This window comes from Pyxicephalus adspersus, chromosome Z (assembly GCF_032062135.1).
Source record: "Pyxicephalus adspersus chromosome Z, UCB_Pads_2.0, whole genome shotgun sequence".
Taxonomy (NCBI): Eukaryota; Metazoa; Chordata; class Amphibia; order Anura; family Pyxicephalidae; genus Pyxicephalus; species Pyxicephalus adspersus.
In genome coordinates, this window is record NC_092871.1 from 44403949 (window position 1) to 44424949 (window position 21001).

Consider the following 21001-nt stretch of genomic DNA (forward strand, 5'->3'; position numbering starts at 1 on the left):
TATAGTATCTCTTCAGGCACCCACCCACCGGCCCTCCCAAAATTATCCTATTCCAACTAACAAAACTCAGATCTCCGGTAGCGGAATGGACCAGACTATGATAGGTAGGTGGGAAAAATATACAGCGATTACTGCTGTGTCTTGGAGCTATGCTCTTTGTAGCCAACATCATACAAGACCAAAAAGTGGTATATCTAAATGAGCATATATATATGTATGCAACTCCATGTAATGGGTGAGGAATAATATATATCGTGATAGGGAAAGCGGATACAGCACTCTGTACATAACAACTGAAGAAGGGAGGAGGAGAGGGGCTCAGCCTTAACCAACCCATCCCCTCCCTCACTATAAACCCCTCTACAAACCAATCCACTGCCAGATAGGTTCGATGGTCCAGTGTAGTATTCAGTGTTCATTTCTTCCCATGGAGGAGGCTGATTCGGCAAATCCCTGAGTCCCTATTAAAAAAACAAAAACAAATGGACACTCGTTGCACAGTCCAGTTGGGTATATTGGGTCATAAGGCCGATGTCTGGGTGTCATCCGAGACACGTATAGTCACTTAAGAGTGGATAGGAGAACCTGACAAGGGTAGCTCTGATTCAGGACCAGGGTGCTGTCGTCGCCTAGAAGGGCTGATCGGAGGATGTTGAGGTCGATCCACAGGAGGGGAGTTCCCTATGAAAAGAGCTGAGGGAACAGCGGGACAGTCAGGTAATCTAATATCAGGCAGCTGAAGGGCGCTCTGCAGTTGTGGTAAATCCGAGGGATCTCTGAAGAAGTGATTTTTACCTCCATATCTAGCAATAAGGTGGAATGGGTAGCCCCAACGGTATGGAATGTTTTGATCGTGAAGTACATTCAAGAGAGGCCTGACAGCTCTGCGCAGATCCAGCGTGTGTTTGGATAAATCCGGTAACAGTTGTATTTGGGCCCCAGCATATTCAATAGATGTGGCGACTCTAGCTTTTTTCATAATGTCCTCTTTAGTTCTATAAAAAATGGATACGACAAATTACATCCCTTGGCCGTTGGGGATCACGTCCACAAGGTCCAAGGGTCCTGTGTACCCGATCCATTTCAATATCCACATCTGGTGGGAGTGCCAATAGATTCGTAAATATAGTATAGGCCGCAGTGTATAACTCAGAATTTGGCACTGTTTCCGGTAACCCTCGAATACGAATATTATTGCGCCTATTGTGGTTTTCCACGTCATCTTGAAGTAGGTATAGCATATTAATTTGGGCCGCCTGGCGCTCAAGAGTGGCAGCTTGGGAAGCTACTTGAGAGGAAAGTTCCATACATGTGTTCTGGAGTACGTTGGTGGTAGTAGTCACCTGCTGTAAGGTCTGTTGTATATGGCGGAACTCAGATTTGCAGCTGGTTTCCAGCCTCTCAATACTAAGATTTAGGTCAGACCGTGTTGGCAAGGCTTTCAAATGGGCCTTCCAATCCCACTCTGTGTCCTCCACCCCTGGGCTATATGGCTATTTAGAGGAATCTTCCGTGCTGGAAGCTGTACTGGGGCTATGCATATATAGCAAGGGAGACCCTGGTACCTGTTCCATCAAGGATGCTTGTACAGTAGCCTCCCGGGTGTCCATTGCTGGCGATTGAGTTGCGAGGTGGGCGGGTGTACTGTCCGAGGTCTCTTGCGGCTCGGATCCCACTGAAAATTGAGGCCACGGCTTTGCGGCCTGCTCGCACGCGGCCCGATTCCCGGCAAAAAAAAGCCCGGGTTATCCCCTGGATACGGGCGTCTCGCCTCCGGAGCGCCCCTTCTGACTCCCCTTCTGCTTTGGCCCCATAGCTGGTGTGTATAGGCACTAACGTGCTGAAGTGTCCGGCTCAAACCCCCTTGCAGGACACGGAGCTATGCAGGCTCGCGTCCTAATCCGCCATCGTCCGGCCACGCCCCCCCTGCAAATGCTTTTAAATATTAGTTTTTTGATTTAGTAAATGTTCACAAACCCAAATTCATTGTAAAGTGTGTTAACACGTCATAATTGGCAGCATTGTGGCTCGGAAGTTAGCACTCTGGCCTTTGCAGCGCTGGGTCCCAGGTACAAATCTCGGCCAGGAGTCTATCTGCATGAAGTTTGAAGGTTCTCCCATGTTTGTGTGGGTTTCCTCCGGGTACTCCAGTTTCCTCCCACATTCCAAAAACATGTAGTTAGTTTAATTGGCTTCCCCCCAAAAACTGACCTTAGACTGTATTAAAGACATATGACTATGGTAGGGACATTAGATTGTGAGCTCCTTTGAAGGGGGGGAAGTTCGTGATAAGATAACGGACTTGTACAGGGTAATACATGCGTAATACGTCGGCACTAAATAAATACTGTATAAGAATAATAATATTAATGAAATCAATTGACAAATATGTGAAGGAAAAAAGGAGACAAATCAATCTAGACTGGTACCCTTAGTATGTTTTACTCGGCACAATACACAAAAATAACATGCACCAAATGGCTATGAATTATTAGTTTCTTAAGATTATTATTAAAATTTACTATATTAAATCTCTGCTTTAATGTCCAGGGCCTAGACTTGGTGTTTTTAAATAATGGACAATGCCTTTTTCAGAGGCAACCTGGTAGTATTTCACCAGACTGGCCTCTGAAGCTGATCTTCAAATCTGAGTTTATATAAATATATAATAAAATTTAGCGGGGTGATAAATTAGCTTAAATACAGCATCTCTCTCCCTGCAGTGCCCTGCCTAACAATACCATCCCCCTATATTCAGTATTATTCAGTCCAGATTGTTGCCACCAGTGTCAGGAGGCTTACTTTCTCTTTACCAACACATGCTACCCCACTTAGACCAAGTGTCAAACTCACTAATGCTAAGGCTGAACAAGGAGGCAGCCAGTGCAGACAGAAGGGCTGAAGAAAAGCAAACTCAGTTAACGCTATAAAAGCCAGGCTGCTGCAGAAGACAGCTAACAAGGGTTCGCAGAAAGATCTATCTATCTATCTATATATATATATATATATATATATATATACATTACAAAGAAATAGAATCATTTTTGGGAAATGCTATATATGGAGGTTTCTTTTAAACTGATCTTGACATATCCCCTTGAAGACTGTCATTGTGTCAGAATGTCATTCTTCAAGCAGGAAATGGGAATATTTCATGAATGGGGTATCACGGAGAGACATTGCAGCCAATCATGCTTTAGAGGCACACCATGGAAATATATTTTGTATATCTTTCAATATCTATAACTGTTTTCTGCTATTAAAAACTGCCCCCTTTAGTCCTGTGTAGGCCCTAAATAATTTATAGAAACTAGCCATAGAGCATAACATTTTCCTTTCAGCTAGCAGAAGAGGAGTGGTCATAAAATAGAGCACAGCTTCTTAAAAATTGTAGGTTCCCTTGGACTAGCATCTGTTGACAACCTTCTCAGATTGTGGCTTAATAGATGGCATCATGGTCACACTACATAACAATACTGGCAGCAGTGTGCAGGTCACTGATTTGGAACAAGTAAGTAGCAAGTGAACCATGGAAGAAGTTAGAATGAAGACTGTGTAAGTAAACTACTAAACCAACAGATCAGAATGACAGACAGGCAACTTGCATACTCAGAAGAGGTCAGCAATGAAAGCCAATATATTTCCCTCAGTACAAGCATTCTTCAATTTCACATTGTCTGCCATGTCTTCTTCCAACCTACTATTATTCTCACATGGGAATAACACCTTTGGTATTTTGTTCACAGCATCATATCATCCTTACTTATTTTGTAATAGGCAGATATTTTTAAGGACAATAATAGCACTATTCACCCTTTTGTCTTAGGCATTCCTAACAATTATATGGTACATTGTTGGCACTTTATAAACACTGGTTAACAATATAACAAAAATGCAGCATGCAGAAATGTTTAAACAATATGCTACATAACCAAGTTCAATGGTTCTCGCCTGATAATTGGCTCAGGATCGATATCAGACAAGAATCTGGCGTGTGTACAGCAACCGTTGTCCATCGTATGAACAGCCGTCCTGGAGGATCCACGGACGATGGTAGACGAACGATCGTAATGCAAGGGAAGGAAGAAAGCGTGCAGCGGGGTGCCGCTCCTTCCTTCTCCCCTTCTTCATAGAGCTGAACTGTGTTGTATGTACAGCACTCGTTCATGCATTGTGCACTCCTTAGTCGTTGAAAAGGATTGTGAAAGATATTTTCCAACGACTGTAATTGCATGTATGTATGCAGCTTTACAGCACACAAGAGGACATGTGCTGCAGCCTATTAACTAGCTGCAATTAGCAGAGGTTAAGGGCTCTCCAGTTTCATCAAGGCTGCAGGTGGCAAACATTCAGCTACAAGGCACATTACTGATGTGATATGGGCTGTAACATTGACACAGAACAGACTCCTGGAACACAGCAAAACCCCCAAAAGGGATGTTATCTTTGAGTTATTACCACTGATGGTTTTAAACTGAAGAGATACCAATCATGTTGGTAAAAGGGAATGTGTGATAGCCAAGCAATGCCAAGACAAAAAAAATCAAAGGACATTTCCAGTAAATCTGGAATTCCCTTTGTGTTGCAAGTCCCTGTGTGCAAACAGAGCCAAAAACCATTTACCCCAGCACAGTTCCCAAGTCATCTCTAATCAGGGAACTATAATCAAAGAACTTGGTCTGCTGCTGAAATTTGCTAAAGCAATACAACTATATTTGAAATACTTTTACATTTTTTAACTATCTATCACTGTTTAGATGCCAGCTCTCCATGAATGTAAATTAAAAGATGTTAGGAATTAGTACCAGCACAGTTTAATACACAGAAAGTTGAAATAGCTCAAATAGATAAATTTCATTACTCAATAAGTGGATACTTACCTAAATGTCTACGCAGCATCATTCATGCTGTAAAAGTCTCTGTACTTTCAGATATTGGAGATATTTGCACTTCCTATGACAAAACAGCTTTCATTACCTAAGCAGCCAACTTACAGACCCATGTGCTCTCACGTAAAGTTAAATTATGGTACTTTTCCCTGTGGTGGCTCCAACCCAGGGCTGACCAGAAACTAATCCAAAGATTTTGGAAGGGGATACAATGGATAAAAAAGGTGTTGGAGGTTCTACATGGGGTTTTTGCTCATTTTGGTTTTTAATATAGCATATACAGAACAACATCCCACCAGGTTTTGAGCTGTAACACCAAGAAAAAAAACCTTACAAGCTGCCATATCAGCCATCACTGCCAACATATAAAGCTGATGGGCACCAGAGGTATACCTAGAATCCCCAGTCCCCTCATACAAAATGTCTCATACAACAACAGTTTAGTGCAGTCCTTGGTGTTCTCCATAAAATTTGCATACCTTTGCACCACTACAGAATATAATGTAAGTTTACAACTGGTAATACAGTAAAAGTAGACATCATAGTAGGATCACCTGACCTCTTTGGCACAGAAGCAATAGGATCTGGTGATCTCTTAGTCTGAAACCGGATTACCAATCAGGTCACTCCGTAAGCTTCTATTATTAAATAAATGCAAGTTCCCACATCCTCGATGCACGTCTTGCCCTTGGACAGATCTGCACTGGGGTCATAAAGGAGTCAAAAAAAGTGTACCTAATATAATAGTGTTCATACTACATATAATTTCTGTATGAAAATATGTGTGTAGTGAATCTCACACTGACCTAAATAAGCATAGGGATTCCACAGATAATCTTCAGCTGGGTAACCAGTGAACTTCATAAATAGGTAGTTGAGGAGGGAAGTTTTTTTTTAATTAAAAATACATTTTTTAAATAATTATCCTTAACAATTGCTACTTAATTTGCTGTTTCATAAATAAGTAACGAATGTAAGATGTTTTACATGGATAGGGGGTTGACATTAATTCACATAGGAGCACTGGTTGATAGCGGTCCCGTACCTCCTAGCCAACTTTCTACCTATAGTGATGCCAGCTTGTATGTGTGTATGCCAAGCTGCTGTTGTTACATGAAGGTGGAATGTTTAAAAATGTAATTAGAAAGTATAATATAATACTGATTCTGTAACAATGCAGCCCTGGAAAGCTCATCATTATTGATTATTCTAAGTCCAGTAATTGGCTAAATTGACAGTAAGCTCAGATGCAAGATTAGTGCTGCTGGTAATTACTGCTCAGCATCACATGCAATTTTACTTTTATTGATTTTAAAGAAACAAGTGCTAATTAGCATGCAAAACTAAACGGAGTAGTATGGACTTCTGATGCATGGGGCCCAAGAGTCTATGAGTCCATGAGTCTAATAAATGTGCACCTGTATGATTTTTGTAAGGACATTTGATTTCAAACTGCTCTTGAGCAGGTGTTGCACTGAATGTCCCAGTATGGTCTGTATAGCACTGTGGACAGCAATTATTATAAATAAAACAGAATAAGTAGGATACATGGCAAAATCCATTCAAATAGGTTTGTTTAGGATTGAGTTTCTCATTAATCTAGCCCAGGAAAATAGCAATATCACAAATGTAACAAAGAATGATTTAAGAAATTCTTGGAGTCACATTTTCCAATTGTCAAGATTTTCTGTCCTGCCATCTCCTATTTAATGACTTTATCACCACAAGTTCAATAGTAAAGATCCCACATCAATCACATATTACCCTTCAAAGTTGAAAGATGTATTGCTTTGGACAGCAAAGTGGAAGTCCTGCCCTGGATCTCCCTCTCTGATGCGATTTGCCCAAACAAGATGTAGTTGTAGAGGCAAGGCGAAGAAACATTTATACACCAAAAGGAACATGCCTCAATATATATTTCAACATGTCAAAAAATATTTTATATAACAATATAATGTAGAATCAAGTATCAAGAGGCATAATCTAGGTCAGTGGTTCTCAGCCAGGATTCTGTAGAACCCTAGGGTTCCTCCAGAGGTTCTTAGAGAAATTAGTAATTCTTAGGTCAGTTTAACTGACACCAATGATCTTTCTGGATATCTGTATGAATAGAATTATTCCAACTGGCCGGCAAAGTAAAAGGTATTCTTCTTACTGACCACCACAAATTTTTTTTTCATAAATTCACATACCTAAAGTATAAATAATGTGTCAAAATTCATTTAGTCCTACTCCTGTATAAATTTTGAGTCCTATCCACACTATTGTGCTGTGACAATGTATTACTGCAACACATGGCAACATGCGTTATGGATATAAATGCAATTTAGTGTCAGTCATTCTGAATAATTCAGAATAGCATCCTGACCCATCTTGAGAATGCATTTGGATTGCTGTGCCACAGGCTTGATTTTTTTCTGCTAACATAATTCACAATATTGCACAATACCAAAGCACACTAGGGTTATGTCACTGATTACATACTGTACATCTAAGATAGGTAAGGCCAGCAACATTTATGGTTAGCGCACAACGCCTCAGTGAACAGAATGCTTAAGATTTGTTGATGTAGGTGACTGGCTGGATTACACTTTTTGCTCAATTCAACAAAGTACAACACATAAAGATCATTTTCCTTGTGACTCGCATAAGCTATGATTGCTAAATATAACAGTGAATATATTTCTTTATAACTCAGTAAATGGATCTTCCCACTATTGCTGATGTGAATTAAATATATTGGTATCACATAAATGGAAGAGGTGTTCTTCTGGTGTAGACAGATGTGAGAGTAGCCTTAACAATAGGCCAGTTTGCCAACCCTTAGAATAATTTAGTAGAAGGAAAACATAGAGAAGGGTTTTTTGGCAAAAAAATCAATTGTGTTTATAGTTCTCATAACAACAACAAACAGTGGTTGAAGATCACAAGTCAAAACAGCATGAAGAGAGAAGTATACCTCTATTATTCAATAAGAGCCCAGCTTGGGCACTAGACAATAGTTCCTATCAGAAACATAATCTTAGTAAATTTTGTGGCATACGTGTGTTGATACCCGATGCGTTTCACCCAGCTTGGGCTTCCTCAGGGGTGACTTTACGTATTAGCACAGTTGCATGGCGATTGCTTGCCAGTGTTTAAGTTCATATTAAATAACATAAAAATAATAAAGATCAATATGAAACATATGACATATTTGAGTATAAATACATGTAAAAGAATATGGTATACATTCAGGCTATACTATGGTTACATACAAGTGATCTATAGTTAGTTACAGTAAACTACGGTTACATACAAAGTAGTCTATAGTAATCTATGGGTAAACAATAATTTCATTATCCTAATTATTTTGCAATAACAAATATTCATAAATAGTCAGATTTAATAGTTAGTAAACAAATTTTACTATATTGGAGATACTGGTATATTGATGTTGATGGATGATGGCCAACTTTGATATATCAGACAACATCTGTTTTAGTAACTGTTGCTGTAATTTTTTTGGCTGATCCAGCCAATCCTCTGTTTGCTGAATTTTTGTCCCTTTGACTCCATTTACAAAAGACTATCAGCAAGTAAATATTATTGTTGGTGTTACTTTAGGTAAACAAATCATACTGCCCTAAAAGGTGGTAGAAGCATCTATTAGAGGCAGTGTTAAGATGGATTTGGCAATGACAAAAAGCCGTGTCATCACCTGTTACAGATTTTCTCTTGCTGCCTGCCAAACTCAGGCTCCATTGGCATGTTTGGATGCTGAAATGAATACCAAGCTAAAAACTTAGAGACACGTAATAAATGCAGGGTAATAACTACAAGGTGAACTGGGGGCAACCTGTAAAGTGAATAAGTACAAAGCTTGTGCAAAAAAAAGAACACAAGAAAGCTTTGTACTGATACTTTGAGGATGTTTCCTCTTAAAGAGAATGCAGGGTTTTAGGCTTTCATTATTTATTTACTGTCTATATGACAGATCAAGATATCACAATGATAAACATGGATCTATAAATATGTAGTAGGCACAAGAGAAAGAGGGCCGTATAGTGGTGTTAAAAATATTTTCTTTTTCTTTTATGTTCTAGAATAAAAGAAAATAATCTTAAATCATGGTAAATATATTATAAATATATAATACATTTTTTGCCAGTAGTCTAAGTATTTGGCTTGTTTAAAGACCCCAATGAAGTAAATGTTTCACCCAATGACTCCTTATAAGACAGTCTGCAGTTTACAGTTACAGCAGACAGGATCTGCTATGATGTATCTTTAGAAACCCCTACACTCAAAGGAAGAATGCTGCCTAACCAAATGTCAAATCCAAACAAAGACATTTATCAAGTTCACATAATGAACCCATAAACCTGATGGAGGGAGAGGAGGAGACTCTTTAAAACTTTTGACTGTGCCTAACGGTAGATCTGGTCTTTGCATCTTAAGTCCATTGCCACACTACCAGGACAAGCTTTAATTATGCATTCTAGGTTCCAGAGAAATAAAAATTACTTTTCTGATATCCTCTGATTACATGCAGCCTCATCATTACCCACTTATTATAATAAAAAATGCTCAAATCTGTTGAAAAGCCTGCAGGAATGAGTCCTGAATAATCCAATTCAGGTCTTATCATTAAGAAATATTGAGCAGATAGATCAATGGTCAGCTTACTTGACATACGGGCTGTAGACTTGTAAAAGAAGATGTCAGACACTTGGCATATATTTGGCATATCTCAAAGTTGAACTTGGTGATCAAGATAAGTCTTGGGCCCCGCATAAGGTGTGCAAACAATGTGTCGAGGGTTTACAGATGTGGACAAAGGGAACACGTGATAAGATGCCTTTTGGTATACCTATGGTTTGGCGAGAGCCAGGAGATCATTTCAGTGACTGTTATTTTTGTAAATTGAAAACTTCAGGATATGACAAGAAAAAATAAATGTAACATAGAGTATCCTAGTCTACCATCAGCTATACACCAAGTGGCTTATTCAGTTGAAATCCCAGTGCCGGTTTTCGTTACACTACCCTCTCTTGAAGAACATGATTATGTTGATGAACTAGGTGACAACAATGAAGAGTTTGAAATTGAAAAGGACTCAGTTCATAAGGGATTTGATCAGCATGAGTTGAGTGATTTGGCACATGATTTGGGACAATTGAAGAAGGCTTCAGAATTCCTAGAGAAATTGCAAGAGGAATCGGCCTCCAAGATCTGCCCTAAAACCAGGTGATCCAAACATTCTACATGAGCCAATTGTTGATAGAAAGAATAATATATTCCCGCCGCTGCACATGAAACTGGGTCTGATGAAGAAGTTCGTTAAAGCTTTGCTAACTGAAGGAGACTGTTTCAATAAACTCATTTTGGCATTTCCTAGCCTGTCATTTGAAAAAATAAAGGCCGGTGTGTTTGATGGTCTATAGATTCGGCAGCTCATCAAAGATGAACGTTTCATCAGGACAATGTCAGACGTCAAAAAGAATGCTTGGTTATCATTCAAAGCCATTGTCAAGGACTTTTTTGGAAACAAATGAGCAAATAATTACACAGAAATTGTCCAGAAACTCTTGGAGCATTTTCTGCATAGCCATCTTTCTAACTTCCCGGGAAACCTTGGTACAGTCAGTAATGAGCAAGGTGAAGGATTCCACCAAGATTTGAAGGTCATGGAAGGGCGACATCAGGGTAGATGGGATGTACAAATGATGGCTGACTATTGTTGGAGCATCCAGCGGGATTGCCCTAACACTAAACACTCCAGGAAAACCTATAAGTGTAAATTTTTATTTTAAGAGCTTACCTAATTTATTTTCAAATATTTCACTGTAAAAAAATGTCATAGAGTAACCATAAATCCTTTGTATGAACAAAAGAAAATTTAAATAAACAGTACATTCAAGTTATTATTTCATTATTTCATCATTGTATGTAAAATTTGTATGTTTTTTGACAAAAATGGTGGGTACCCTGTATCGTAAAACTGGATGTGATAGCAAAAAACTGGGTCATTTCTGGATTCACCACCCAAAAATTAGTAAAAACCAACTGTAAGATCTGACTCAACAAAAAATGCGTTCCCCAATGTAATTGCAAATCTAATGAAATATAAAATAGTTTTTCTGTATGCAAGTATTTTATGCTGTGGTCAACAGTGCTGGTGGGCCACATATTATTGATTTTATGACAGAGGCTGCGGACCAATGGAAATCTGAAAACAGGCCGCAATTGCCTTCAAATCCCTACACAGGTATTGTCCCACTTACATTTCTGACATGGTTAAAAAATACTCCCCCTGCCGCTCTCTCCGCTCCTCCAATGACCTACTACTGACTTCCTCACTCATAACCTCATCACACGCACGGTTACAAGACATCTCTAGAGCTGCTCCAACTCTCTGGAATGGTCTTCCTCGTCCTATTCAGCTCGCTCCTACTCTCTGCTCATTTAAAAGAGCGCTCAAAACCCATTTTTTCAAACTTGCCTACCCGTCTTCTGTCAATTGAAACTACCACTACACACCACCACTACATATTTCCCATCCTATTGTGTGTGAAATTCCCTCACCTACTAGATTGTAAGCTCTTCGGGGCAGGGTCCTCTCCTCCTGTATCACTGTCTGTATTAGTCTGTCATTTGCAATCCCTATTTATTGTACAGCGCTGCGTAATATGTTGGCGCTATATAAATCCTGTTTATTAATAATAATAATAATAATAATTGGCCACTGAGCCAGACCTTGGGCATGCCTGCATTAGAGGTATGCTAAGGGATATGTTCAGAGACTGTATAGTAAAGTTGTTGTGGACTAAGTACATGCTTTAGGAGAAACCCAGAAACTTTTCCTTTTAACTACTAGAGATAACTTCTATAACATCTATTTTTCATACTAGTGCTTCCAAAGGCCCCCTTAAAATAACTTGATTGATTTGATTCATATCTTAGCAAGTTCTATTATCAAAGATCTAAGGGAAAAAAACATAAAAAGACAGGGATGCAAAGGAATGGACAGCACAAAGAAAAAGTAAAATGGTATGAAATGAATAAATCAAACCATTTATACCATAGTATCTAACCATAGTTTTTCTCATAACAGCTTGTACTAAAACACAGACTACTGCTCATAGGGCTCTGGAGGGCTACACAATACGTGCAAATGGGCTGCACGTAGCCTCATGTTGACACCAGAATAGACCTTTGCTTTAGGCTCCATATATCATGTATAAATGATGTAATTTTATATTGTAAGATTATTTCAGTGAAAGAAACATGTGTTCTAAAAAAGGTATTCCAAGCTTTCCACAGGGAACTTTTCGCCCAGCAAAACAATGTTTTTTTTTCCAAAATACTGAAGGGAGTGCCCTACTTCTTACATAGTGAGTAGGCTGTATTCTTTAAAAAAATTGCTAAGTAGATATGGCCCTGATACATCTGATAGGAAGACTGCACCAAAGTCATGATATGTTTTTTGTACTATATATTGAGATAGATTGACTGGAAGTATTTTGATGCAAAAGCGCAGCTCTGCTATTTGGAACTACACTACTTATTACCAGCCAAAAACACTTTTTATAGCTTGGGATGAAATGCAGAACAATTTATGCAGTATGTCAAAATTTACCTGTTGGCTGTGTCCCCAGTGGAGGCCCGTACAGTATCGGTCATAGTGACTATTGTCAGTGGCATAAGAGTTAGGGAAAATTTCACAGTTGTCATTGAAATAGTAGTGGAGATCTTTTCTGTAAGATTCTCTTCTATTGTGTGATACTTCCACCACATCCTAGATCAGGGGTTGGCAAACTTTTTTAGTTAGGGGGCACAATCTGAAAAAAAATTTGCCAGAGGGTCCAGGTCGATGGTAAAGTGGGTGGGGTTATGCCATCATGACGCCCCTGAACATGATGTCATGATGGCATAACCCCACCCACTCTCTTATCGCAGATCTGAGCCTGTGATGAGAGAGTGGGCGGGTTGTGTGCAGGGACACAACCCACCCACTCTCCTATCGCAGGCTCAGATCCAGGGACGTGTTCCGCGGCTCTGGCCAGTACGCCCCCCCCGGCGGGGTCCTTCTTCTAACCCTGCTTGGGGTGGCACTGGTCAGAGCTGTGGAACACCCAAAGGGCCACAGAAACATCCCCATTGGGCCGCGTATGGCCCGCGGGCTGTAGTTTGCCCGTGCTGTCCTAGATTGTAAACTCTTCTGGCCAGGGTCCTCTCCTCCTCCTGTGTCCCTGTCTGTATCTTTCTGTTATTTGCAACCCCTATTTAATGTACAGCGCTGAGTCAAATGTTGGGGCTATATAAAACCTGTTTAATAACAATGTAATTAAGATAGTACATAAAAGGGCATTTCACTTATTAGGACAATAAATTACAAACAAGAATGGATGCATTCCAGGAGCTGAAGTTTTATTTTAAAGCAGAACTTTTATTTGATCTGCTTTTCTTCCATTTCTGGCAAGTAAGCTTCCAATATTTAGGCAACAAAAAAGAGCAAAAAAAACAATCTTTAAAAAAAAAAAACAGAAAGCCTCTTGCACCTTCACCACCCCTCTTCAGTATCAGTGCAGTGGAAGTTGGAGAAGAAGAAGAAGTGGATGTCAGGACAGTGACAATTTTCCAGTTTATTACTATTTACTGTAAGGAGTTACAGGAGAAGAAGAGCATTCTCCTTACAGCCATTAGCCAATAAGAACCTTCCCCGCCGTGTATATTACCAACATTCCCTAATGTACACATTGAGTGACCCCATTGATTGTCATGGGCAGGAACCGCAGTCTCCTTGCACTGTGCCTAAGGCTGGGTCTACATGGACGTTTTGTAAAAAGGCATGTAAACGTTCCTACTGCGTTTATAAGCGTTTTTATGCACTTATTTTAACGTTTTAAAACTTTTTTTTAAATGCTGGAAAAAGCTGAAAAATGTCTATGCCGCGTTTATCCGCGTTTTACCGCGATTCTACAAGCGTTTTAGCAGTTGGTAGAAATGCAAATTGTAACCCTGGGCAGTGATTTCTGCAAGTACAGGAAGTACATACATCCCTGCATACATGTGATAATGTGATCATGCAACAGTACACTGACAAATGTAACAGTATACACAGAATAGAGTGAAAAGAGTGCAAAGTGAAGCACAATTAAAGGATGGTCAACGATCGTCGTCCAATCCGATCCGCCGGTCCGGTCGTTCATTTCCAACGACTATCCTCGTTCGTCGGCGTCGTTGATTACATTTTTTACGAACGATTTTTGCCCAATCGATGGTTCGTCGTTCGTTCGTCGTTCATTTCCAACGATAAAAATTGGAAGTGTGTACGCAGCTTAAGCCTAAGCAGATTAGAATGCCATTTGTTGATTTGGCAGCACAAGATAAAAAGGAGGTTTAGAACACTTTAGATGAATTTAAGAGGTTTCTGAAGTGCATGGAAGAAAATGGTGGGGGTTTATAGAGCATTTATTTTTGTATAGTTTCCTTACTTTATTAAACATACAGATTTATGAAATCACATATTTCATAAAATAACCGAATGACCATAGGGATAAAAATTCTACATTGCATCCTCAATGTTAATAAAGAAAAAAATGAAATGTTTAAAAAAGGGAATAAATTTAAACTATTGATTGGTTCACTTTCTATAATACTTCAAACATTAACTCAGGAATGTGACTGGTAAAATCAGGTTTAAAAAATGAAAGTTTATAACAGGTTTTGGCTTGTGGAACAAAATACTTAGAAACATGCTAACGTGCTTTAGGAAAAATATTCTGATTATGTACACAAGTAATAATGATAATCGCAGAAATGATATCATTACTGTTCTTGTAATACTAAAAAAATATTACCATTAACATTTTTTCCCTTTCTGTTTGTTGGTTTATTACCAAACTAAGCTCAAGTTGAATAAAAGCAGATCTGTTGTGAAAAGAGGTTATTGACACAATTCATACTCCTATATAGGTTACCCCACTATAAACTTTGGGCTCTATTTATATTACAGGGAATCTGACAAGCCCTCAAACAATGGTGGGAATAAATCTGATACCCTGTTTTATAAATAGAGCCCTATATGATATCAATGTGTCTAAGTACTATATTTGTTTGTATTGAGATGGAAAATGCCAAGGTGCACTTCAGGATAGATGCAGAAAGTTCCAAAGTGCCCTTGGATAGGAAGACCTCACAAGCTTGGCTTTCCTATTAAAGCAGAACACAAAAAGTGTGAGCAGACAGGAAAACATACTTGCCTGCTTTTTTATAATCTTCTTTTTGTAGAGCATTGACCTATGCATGTGCAACTTAGTGTAGGTTGTGGGGATGAGCCGCGCATCCCCCAGGGCTGCTTGGAAAAAAATTAATACGTGTCAACGTCATGCTGGCCTGGCCAATCAATATGCCTGAAGTTTCAGTTTCCAGAAAAGGAGCAGAAGAAGCTGGCAGTGCCCACAATGGAGCATGGCCAGAATAGGTAAAATAAAAATTGCAATCAGGCAGGAAACCTTAAAAAGTTTTTAAGTTTAGTTCCACTAAACTTACATACTCTGTAACTAAGTTACACTAGGGAAGAAGAAGTTTCTATTTAAAAATATGTAGTAACTGCTGGTCTTCAAAATGCAGCCTATCATAGGTTGGATGGATCTAATGCTCAATAGTGCTTATATAGTCCCAACCATTTTTTTTTATCTCAGACATATTCCAGACATTTTTTTTAGTTTTCTTCTATTTTATTATTATTATATTTAATAATATTAGTAGTAGTAGTATGAATTCATATTGCATCCATCTGCCCAAAGGAAGCCAACACAAACTTGGGAAAAACATGCAAACTCATTGCACATAGTGGCCTGGCCAGGATCCAAACCTAGGACCCAGAACTGAAAAGACAAGAGTGCTTGCCACTGCCATCCATGCCACCCTACAAGGAAATGTTTTCAAACAGTGAACTAGCCTTGGTTCATACCAAAAATCTTGTCTTATTTTGTCAGGACAAATTTAAAAAACAAACATGCAGCACATCTTTTCAATACACACACACATTTCACAATATTTTATCCCTTCACCCTTTTTACTGCCAAAAGTGTATACCTATATGGCAGTGCCAGAATGGAAATACAATGTTTTTATCAGTCCCAGCTACTAGCTTTCTATTAAAGCTATGACATAAAGGAATTCCAACTGATATATTATTATGTTAGGGGTTTTGATGTAAAATTAAAACATAAGAACTTGGGGGACTAAAAACTTGCATGGATTAGATATGAGAAGACACTTTAGGTGGGAACAAAGAAGTGAAGTTCATTGGTATGGTTTGCATACATGCATGTGGCAGAGTTTTGCAGTTTGAGATGTTAGTTTTCGAACCAGCCACAGCCACATTCCATGCAACAAGCTATCTGTAATATGCCCTCAAGCTCTGTGCAGACATCTGAGTGAGGCAATGAGCCAACTACAGGATCAGAGGAGGAGAATGTCTGTCTGTAAATTGTTGTGCTGTCTGTGCAGCAAGGTTAGTTTGATTTTTTGGCTGCTAAACCAAAACTCACAGCTACCTACAAACTGAGGAATATTGTGTTACAATAAATTACAGAAAGGTGTGTGTTGTACCCAGTATTATATGTATATACAAAATTCACATGCTAATTTGCTTTAGGGTTTTTTTTTTTGGGGGGGGGGGGGAATGTGCTTTTTACTTTTTCAGAAAATGTAAAAGAATGTGTAATAATAAATGTAAAAGAATGTGTAATAATAAAAACATAATACAAAATGGGAAGCAATATACCTGTCTGTTCCTTGGGCAGCAATTTCTCTCCCCCTCACCTGCCCAGTTTTACCCCTTGCTATAACACAATTTGCTCCCAAAGTTCTAAATCTGTATCATAACCCTGCCCACCACATTGTCATTCTTTCAAGGGGTCTCCTCTTGCTCCTAAGCAAGTGCTAGGTACTCTATAGGCAAGGACTGCAGGTGTCTGTGCATACAAGAGCCTAATTAGTTGAACAATAGCAAAATAAGTACTACACATGGTGCCAATGACAGAATGTGCTTAGGCTATGTAATTTAGCACTGTAGTCTCCAGAATTGCTGCACTAAAATTACCCAATTATTAGTTACTTGCCAAAACATACCATATTGAGAAACATTAGTGCATCATAGTGACATTGTTAACTAACGCAGATCTCAGAGGATGTAAAAAAAATTTTGATAGTCGAATAACTAAATTCGCAGGTTGATGCTTTAAGCTTTTGTGAGTTAACACTATTGTCCATATACACTGAACTTCCACTTCCTGACATATCTTATTGTTCTGCTGCACACAGGAAAAGACCAATATGAGTGGTAGCCAAGGACAGAATGATGTCAGCTAAGTAACTTTGCATTTTGTGACTCATACTTAAAGCAGAGCTATAGCCTTCTTTTAAAAAATATGTCCACCTAATTTTAAATGCATCTTCTTTTAGTTCTATTTCAAACAAATGTTTGACTGCAGCAGTGTACTGCAGGCTCAGCCACCCTCCCAACCTCTATTGAACTAAATGCAGTTGAGAACCATTATGTCCACAAGATTGATGTATAATCATGGATATAAACTGCTTATCAGCCTTTTCTATACCATTACCCAAAACTGAGATCAGAATCTATCAAACATGTCATTGTCACCTTGGTTTATCACATCCATCACTGTGAGCTTCCTGGTCCCATCAAAGGGACATCAAGGAAACCACTGCTGGCAATAAAGATCCTCAGATGGGTAAAACAGGCCACATGTATTTATTTAAGCTTTTATTTTTATTATATTTACTAATTTAGGATAATACAGTTATAAACGTCACATGGGGCAGATTTCCTACAATCATTCTAATTAATAAATCATGCCTGTGTATGTATGCTGTGCATGGCTACATTTTTTTTTATTTAATCATTTTAAGCACAACCAGAACCAAAGTGGTGGTGGGGAGGTTAGCACACTGAGCCTAGCAAGCCTCAATTGCTTTACACAACCAACCATGTCACTCTAGACTGAAAATACGCTTATGGGAGAGAGATAACCTTGTCCACATGCTGCTATTTGTTCATTATCCAATAGCATATATATGCTATGTACAAATGTTGCCAGTCCTTCCTAAGGGCTTTTTTGGACCTGCAGTGTAAAACCGCACAGATGACAGTTCCTGATTGCACAGGAAACTGCTGTTGTGTTGCTGGGAGAGGCAAACCACACAACAGCCAACTAGATTAGCATGTGGCTTTGGCTGCGGTGCAGATCTTCAGGCCACAACAATGTGGCCAAACATGGCATAATTCATTTGTGAACCACACCATAATCAACCATTCCCATTCACCACTGCAGCTCACTGCAGGTCTAAATTTAGCCTAACTTCCCCAAATCTATATTCTTCTGTCAATACACACAGCACAGTGGAAACCTTATAAACTTCAGCACAACAAAGAATTAATTGTTCAACCAAAAAAAAAAAAAAAATGCACCACAATTCAGTACCTAAACTGAAGAAATTACGGAGTTCTAACTTCTAAATGGACTTTTAATGGCATCTGATTTGTTGTGATTTTTTTTTAATAAAACATCATTATGACTGCAAAACTAAAATAAAAAAGTCATTGAGTACTCAAATGGAATCCAAAATGTATCCAAAACTCAAAGCAAAGGTATTTCAACTTAGAACACCTCAAAGACTACATGATTTTAACTTGCTTCTGAGTTTCAAAATCCAGAGAAAAGAAATGAGGGTACTAGGGTGTGAAGCCACCTCACAGCCCTGGAAGCTTTTTAACCCGAGTACCAAACAGTGCCAAAATGTGCAGTGTTTGTGCAGGTTAACAAAGTTCAAAAATGCAGGACTTACTGGTTTCTGTTTTGCTTTTTTGTTGGTTGTCAGTAATACCCCAGCAGTGAAAATTCACAATGCATTTTGGGAGTTCTGCATTACCCCATAGCAGGGTAGGAAATTTGGACAGAAATTGCCATTTTGCCACCCGACCACATAAACTGCAAGGATGATGATTCAGAGAAAGTGTGAACATCATATTACAAAATACAGCATGTCACATATTCAATTCATTTTAAACAATGGTTACAGAGTATGTAAAAGCAAAACTGAGACTCTCTGCCATGTTTTTGTATATTTCAATTTAAAATATTGTAAAATATTGGCCTAAATAAGTACTAACTTGACCATATGGAGCCCTTACAAAAAAAAAAAAAAATCATACAAATGAATGATCATACTATTCAACCAAAAAACTTCAGTTGAATGGCCAAATGTGTTGCCCATCTCATTATCTCAGCTGAAATGAAAGGAAAGCTCCTGATCTTCTAGTATCACCTGAATTTCAGTGTACTAAACGCTGCAGATCACGTGACCAATGCCTTGGCAGTTTTTCAGGTCCCTAGTCTCCATTGGACCCTAGACCAGTATTCTGTGCAGAACAAGTTATCTCAGGTCTTTTTTTCAAAAAGTTTAGTATTGCTCCTCTGGGCAGGGTCCTCCTCCTGTGTGACTGTCTGTATCTGTCATTTGCTACCCCTATTTAATACAGCACTGCTTAACAGGTTGGTGCCATATAAATCCTGTTTATTATTATTATTAGTAGTAATAATAATAATAAGAATAATTGTAAGGAGGGCTTATGGTCAGGATGTAGAGGATAATTTTCCTTAAAAGGTATTTTTTAACAGATAACAAGTTAACATAGTAGATGGGAAAAACTGAATGAAATGGTCTTCAAAATAGAGATAATGAGCATGTTAAAACCTTGGTAGATACAAAAATCTAGAAATATCTTCAAAACTAAACTCCTGCAAACCTGTCAATATTAACAAAAGGAAAAACTTATATTCTGTGGTCTGGATGAATATATAAACACACATATACACGCACAAACTTTATCCAACATTTGACGGCTCCGTTAAAAAGAAAGTTACTCAGGACCTGTAAATTCATCTGACAAAAAGTAAGCCCTGGTCTATACAGAGCTCCCCCTCCATGCTGCCATGTAACAAAACTGATGGATTTCAGCCCCAGGAATGTAGATTGTAGCCATGTACAGCCAGGTACAGGGCACCAGGGCATGCCAGAATTCCTACAATTTGGCACACCGATCTGCCCCGACACACAAACACATTACCTTATGTATGTCAGCCGGTAAATCCAAGCATGTTTCCTGTCAGTCACCACATGTTATATTACTGCAGCCTCAAAAAAATGGCCATCGTACACTCCAATCGTAACACAAAAACTTCCCAATCCCACCCGGACAGTAATCCTCAACTGGAAGCGATGTCAATAATTCCTCAGGTAATAGGAAGAAATGAGTCCAGGTGACTGGGAGCTCTATGATTATCCAGAGAATCCACACGTGTTCCGTGCGCCGGTAACTGAGGACTGGGGAACCCCGATTCCCCCTGTCTGGTACAGCGGCTGCCCTTGGCTGGGATGAGCACCGGGTGTGGAGGGCACAGCCGGCTGACATGAACTGCTAAGGGCAGGGCTGCTGTGAGATCACACACAGTGTACTCCGTGTGCTCTCAGTTTTCTCTCACCTCCCCAATGCTCAGCACAGAGTTTGTCATCAGAACCTAATCAGGAATCTCCAACTGCACAGTCAAAACTTCCTGCCAGAAGAATGAGCCCATGCTCTTTGTTTTTTCTACAATTCAAGCTGGTCACACAACGGCTACTGTCGGTCATTGTTTTCAACAAGATGACTTTTCAATAGCTTTTTTTTCCTATAATTTTTGACACAGCCAGGACTGAGGTTATGTTCATTCTTGTTTATTACAAGCAGTTTTCAGTACTGGCACAACTCAAATCTGTTAGTAATAGAAGGTTAGAACAGGACTGAATAGGAACGTTCATGGAGTCTCCTTTTGGATTTAGGATTGGCAAGGTTATCCAGAAAGGGTGCCAGGTGCACATATTTCAATATATACATATTTCGGGCTCTGTGTACACATGGCTTCCTTTCTGGCAAGCCTGATACACGATTTCCATCTGGCTCCCTTTGCTAAGCATGTCTTTGCACCTGGCTCTCTTGCTAGATAGCTAAGTTAAAGTGCAGGTTCAGGCAAAGAGCATCATCATCAAGGTTAGAC

General features: G+C 39.1%; 1 protein-coding gene across 1 annotated transcript in view; it reads right to left on the reverse strand.

Annotated features, from left to right (window-relative positions):
- The window catches only part of LOC140342941 (uncharacterized), a 246050-nt gene extending 225643 nt beyond the window's left edge, over window positions 1-20407 (reverse strand). Inside the window, exon 1 of the mRNA XM_072429314.1 lies at window positions 20035-20407. The gene's annotated coding sequence lies outside the window, so the exon portion shown is untranslated. The remainder of the gene's footprint in view (window positions 1-20034) is intronic.
- Window positions 20408-21001: the final 594 nt, after the last annotated feature.